Source organism: Vigna umbellata, chromosome 1, assembly GCF_029865625.1.
Source record: "Vigna umbellata cultivar VRB3 chromosome 1, Vumbellata_1.0, whole genome shotgun sequence".
In the NCBI taxonomy this organism is placed as follows: domain Eukaryota; kingdom Viridiplantae; phylum Streptophyta; class Magnoliopsida; order Fabales; family Fabaceae; genus Vigna; species Vigna umbellata.
Genome location: NC_142165.1, coordinates 71,614,021 through 71,620,254, shown reverse-complemented (window position 1 = coordinate 71,620,254; position 6,234 = coordinate 71,614,021). Strand labels below are relative to the sequence as shown.

At 38.5% G+C, this 6,234-nt stretch overlaps 1 pseudogene; it reads left to right on the top strand.

The window, feature by feature from the left end:
• Window positions 1-1,306: 1,306 nt before the first annotated feature.
• Window positions 1,307-5,667, top strand: LOC148206221 (uncharacterized; annotated as a pseudogene).
• The last annotated feature ends 567 nt before the right edge of the window (window positions 5,668-6,234 follow it).

Here is a 6,234-nt window from a genome sequence, read left to right as displayed (position 1 = left end):
AGAGTAACTCTATTCCTTCATTGTTATACAAGGATCTGATACCATGCATCCATTAGAGTCCTTTAAGGTCATGAGTATTGCAGAAATATCCATAAAGCTGTTGTTCATCTCTTGCAGAGGTCAATTGAAGTGGATGTTTTTGAATTAGTTTAATGGCCACATATGTGAAATGCACAAATTAAATAGCCATGATGGACTGCACCCAACAATAATTCTGTGTGATATAATGATTCTCCTTCATATTAAACTTTTGCATGCTTTGTTTAGACGAAGGAGAAGCATTAGGCAAACCAAAAACTTAGGGTGTTAACGGAAGGTAAGAAACATGATACAATAGATGAACTAGCTATATCTTTAAGTTTGCGTACTTGACACCCAAAGAAGTTGATGAACTACCTAAAAATACTACTGAAACCTAAAAATACAATTTACTAATTTTGCAAACTGCATTAAAGTAGGAAAATATAGTACAAATAAACTATCCTAACAAGTTAAGAATGGTACAACCTAGCTATTTAACAACTCACAGTAAAAGATATAGCTAAAAGTAGTAGCTTAAACTCAAAATTTGACAAGTTCGAACCTAAAAGTAGTATCTAAAATACACTACAAGTGCAAACCTGCATTTAGACCATCAGTGAATGTTGATCTATATGTTGTATGTTGATGTATATATTGTATGTTCCTATATATTGTATGTTCATTTATTAGGCTACAACTTGATTAAGTTAATTAGTCATTTAAAGTCCTATGGTATTAAAAACATTCTCAGTAGAATGAGAAGGGTAACACTACCTTAAACACTTACAATTGACAAAATATATGAAAGTACTCTATAAAAGAGAACTTTAGTAATGTTAGAATATTGATTCCCCCAAAATTTATTTACAACCACTTAGGATGTGAAAGGCATTTCAATACTGAGGACTTCTCTTTGGATGCCCTTATTGAATGCCTATGACAATAGTGTTGAAATTGCCTTCCATGATTGACTTAAGTAGTAATAGGTTTATTACTTATGTCACATGGAGTGTTGCTGTTTTGGCTAAGTTTTAATTTGTTTGGCTTGTCACAAAACATGGCCCAGTTTACCACGCATTGTGGATGGATGTACGACCGATGTTATAGTGGAAGGAGAGGTTTGAAGGAATCTTTTGTCATCGGAGTTGAAGAGTTTGTGCAGACGGCCCGACGATATCAATATTACGCTGTTGATGGAGGGATTCGATGTCCATGCATCAAGTGCGAATGTACAAGGATTTTGAAAGATGAAGTCGTCAAACTTCACCTTTACCAAAAAGGGTTCATGCCTAATTACACGGTTTGGATTTTTCATGGTGAACAAATTCCTTCGACCTCCACTGCAGCTGAAAAGCGGCTTGCATCAGGTTCGAATACTATTGTACATACATCTGAGATAGATCAATTTGCCGATATGCAAGAGATGGTCGACCATGCTCTTCGTCGCCATGCTGAACTAGAAGCAAACGATAGTCATTATGAAGAGCCCCCAAATGAAACGACTCAGAGGTTTTACAATTTACTAACAGAGGCAAGTCTACCTATATTTGAAGGTTCAACTGAGTCAAAATTATCAGTGTGCATTAGACTCATGACTGGCAAATCTAATTAGAACGTGCCAATTGAAGCAGTGGACTTTTATACAAAATTGATGTTAGATTTGACACCACCAAACAATTTTATGCCGAAGAATTATTACCAAGCCAAAAAATGTGTTTCAAAGTTGGGATTGGAAGTGAAGAAGATTGATTGTTGTGTTAATGGATGTATGTTATTCTACGACAATGAAAGTGGCAAAAACGATGCTAGTTTGGTTGAATGTAAGTTTTGTGGCTCACCTCGATATCATACGATGCATGCTGGCCGGAGGCAAAAAAAACCCATTCCCTTAAAGTCCATGTTCTACTTGCCTATAATTCCAAGATTACAAAGAATGTTCACTTCAATGCAAACATCATAACACATGACATGGCATGATGGTATCAAAACTGAAGGATTTTTGCGTCATCCTTCTGATGGTGAAGCTTGGAAGCACTTCAATCGTAAACATCCAGCGTTTGCTAGTGAACCGCGTAACGTCAGACTTGGTCTATGCTCTGATGGGTTTACCCCGTACATTCAGGCCTCGGCATCACCATATTCATGATGGCCCGTGATAGTTACCCCATACAATCTACCACCTGAGATGTGTATGACGAAGCCGTACATGGTTTTATCGTGTATAATACCAGGTCCATCTAATCCCAAATCATTGATTGATGTTTATTTGGAGCCTTTGATTGATGATTTGAAGAAGTTATGGAATGGTGTTTGGACGTATGACGTTTCAAGGAAGCAAAATTTCCTTATGAGGGCAGCCTTGATGTGGACTATTAATGACTTCCCAGCGTACGACATGTTATCTGGTTGGAGCACGCATGGTCGATTAGCTTGTCCACATTGCATGGAACATACAAAGTCATTCCAATTGAGTTATGGTCAGAAAAGTAGTTGGTTTGACTACCATCGACGGTTCTTGCCCATTGATCACCCGTTTAGAAGAAACAAAAAGGCATTTCGCAAAGGGCAAGTTGAAACGGATTTGCCCCCGTCGAAGTTGACTGGATCACACGTTTGGAGAAGAGTGAAAGACTACCCAAAAGTCACTGAATCTGGTCAGAATAGGATAGAAGGGTTTGGAGAATGGCATAATTGGACTAAAAGAAGCATATTCTGGGAACTTCCCTATTGGAAAGACAACTTGTTAAGACACAACCTTGATGTCATGCACACAGAAAAAAATTTCTTTGACAATGTCTTCAACACAGTTATGAATGTTATAGGTAAGACAAAAGATAATGAGAAAGCAAGAAAAGATTTACCTTTGTATTGTGGACGAAAAGACTTAGAGTTGAAGGCGCAGAGTAACGGCCGATTTTTTAAACCAAAAGCAAATTACACCATGTCAAAAGACGAGGCAAGAATAGTGTGTGGATGGATCAAGGAGCTTAGAATGCCAGATGGATATGCTTCGAACTTGTCCAGATGTTCCAATGTTTAGAACGGTACTATTCAAGGGTTGAAGAGTCATGATTGTCATGTATTCATGGAGACTTTCATCCCTCTTGCGTTCAGTTGTTTGCCAATGCACGTGTTAAATCCACTGATAGAAATCAGTAACTTCTTTAAAGATTTGTGTTGCACTACACTAAAGGAGAATTCCCTTAAAAAGATGGATGAAAATATCCCAATTATTCTCTGCAAATTGGAAAGAATATTCCCTCCTGCATTCTTTGATTCAATGGAGCATATTCCAATTCATCTAGCATATGAAGCTTGGCTTGGGGGACCGGTGCAGTACAGGTGGATGTATCCATTTGAAAGGTTTATGGGAGCATCGAAACGTTCAGTTAAAAATAAAGCTAGAGTAGAAGGCTCAATTTGTGCAGCTTACTTACACAGAGAGACAACGTATTTTTGTTCACATTATTTCAAAAACTTCATGTTATCCCCACTCATGTCAGAAATGAAATGCAATGGAAGTTGAACCACGTGAAGGTGCATTATCAGTTTTCCGAAATCAGGCCGTCACGCAGGGAAAGAATTCACACATTGGTTAACTAATGCTGAATTCAATTCTGCTCATGTCCATGTCTTAATCAATTGCAGTGAAGTTAAGCCGTACCTTGAGTATGTCATCATCCATCTCTTATCTTTCCAACCACACAATTCTTATACACTAATGAATTTCATTTGTACCAGCTCATTTCTTGTGGCTGAGCAAGTCGCAGAAGGAAATACTTCTGCTAGAATACACTCTGATTTTCCTCAATGGTTTAGAAATCAGGTCTGTAGTTTATCATACGTTTAGAAATCGGTTAATTTGACTCTTGCTTTTATAATTTTTTTAGTGTCTTTGTAGGTTTTTAATCAGGCATTAACTCCCACAGTTCAAGAGTTAAGACATCTCTCGAATTGGCCAATGAGATGTGTCAAAGAATGACACACTTACTTCACTAATGGTTACAAATTCCATACACATGAATGGTCTAAAGGAAAGAAAACATCAAATTGTGGTGTGTATGTGAAGGGCCTAACAGAGGGTTGTTATGATGATTTCTACGGCATCATTCATAAAATATATGAGCTAGAGTACAACAGCTCCACTTCTCCAAACAGAGTAGTACTTTTTTATTGTGAATGGTTTGATCCTTCTAGAGCTGGTACTAGAGTTGATCCACGCTATCATATTGTCGAACTCAACCAAAGATTAAGATATAAACCGTTTGATCCTTTCATTCTACCAACTAATGTCAAACAGGTTTATTATGTGCCATATCCACCATTCCGCAATATTGACAAGCGTGGTTGGGCCGTAGCAATACAAACCAAGCCTAGAGGTCGCATTGACTCAAATGAGGTTGAGGAAGATGTTGCCTACCAACTTGAACAAATGTCACAACCACAAGAGATTATTGAAGTTGAACGTATAACCGCATTGGTCGACCCTAATGGTGATGGAGATGATTTAGAAGCAACAATTCAAGGTGATGAAGAACAAGAAGAAGAAGAAGAAGAACATGAAGACGAAGAAGAAGAAGAAGAAGAAGAAGAAGAGAAGAAGAAGAAGAAGAAGAAGAAGATGATGATGATGATGATGATGATGACGACGACGAAGAAGAAGAAGATGATGATAATGACGATGATGAAGAACAAGAAGATGAAGATGAAGATCATGATGACGACGATTGAATGTTGGACATCTTGTAGCAAATTGAACTATCATTTGAATAGACTTATCTAAAATACTAACTTAAAAGTTGTATTCAATTATTTATACATTGCCTTTAAAAACCATTGATCCTTTCTTATTAATTTCTTTTTTTCCTTTATTTGTAACCATTTCAATGCAGTAATGACAGGACAAGGTTCAGAACGTCCTGATAAAGGAAAGGGGATAGCAAGGCCTAAAAAGAGGCAACGGCAGGCACCGAAGTATGTACTTAGGGTGCCTGCTAGACTACCTACCATTGCTGCCCCCAGTACATCATCTGTAGGCCCTCCTCCTACCCCTACAATACAGCCTCTTACCCATGCAGTACACCCTTCTCCTACTCCTGCAGCACACCCTTCTACTACCCCTGCAGCAGACCCTCATCCTCCTCCTGTGATTATAACCCCCACTCCTCCCCCTGTGGTTACTACCCCCACTCCTCTCCCTGACCCTACTTCTATACCTTCGTCATCTTCTATACCGCCTTCTGAGACTGTCACACCATCTGGTGATCCAGATTCAAGTGGTGATGGTGAAGGTCTTGACCCGCCCCTCCATGATCGACCATGGATTGAGCCGTATGGTAAAGGGTAAGATTTTAATCTCTTCATATAATTTGATCTTTATACCTTACTGTAATTGTAATGACTTTTATTATGCAGGTTTATTCCATCTAGGGTTGCTTCCCAGGCCATCACACGTTCAATTAAGCAACAGTTTTTAACTCCATGGCCTACTTGGGGAGCAATACCTGATGACGACAGAAAGCCATTCTGGGAGCGCTTTCAGGTGCACAAGATCCATTAAACTAATTGTCCCTCTTATTTTACTATGTTCATTAATCAATGTTTGTTCTGTTTAATGTTACAGATGAAGGTGCAGTGGAAACGTGAACATGAAACACATATACACAGAAATTTCCACATGAAAGCATCTCATCGGCTGTCAGAGATGTTTAGGGATGCCCGCAATGCAGGAGAGCGCCCTTACTGGCTGGGCGAACAAATTTTGAACTCTTTGCTGGCTCATTGGAATACAGTAGAGTTTCGCAATAAGTGTGCCAAGGCGCAGAGAAACAGAGCATCTGAAAAGGGTGGCACCCTGCATACTGGTGGGTCGATAACCATTCATGAGCATGCCATTCGTATGGTAAAATTTCATTACATAACTTTTTCTTTCATATATAAGTTATGTATTTTCTATTTCATATGTACACTTCTAATTGTAAATTATGTTACAGGCACAAGCTCTGGGACGGACAGTCCATGTTGATGAGGTCTTTGCACAGACTTATGTAAGCAAATAACACTATTACAGTTACTAATTTTTCATTCATGTTATATCATTCCCTAACATTGCTTTTAATGTTTTTCAACAGGAAGAATTTTCTACTAGACTTTCACAGGTTAGATCCGAACATGAGTCAGCTCCTACACCGGATGATGTTAGTAATGCAGAAG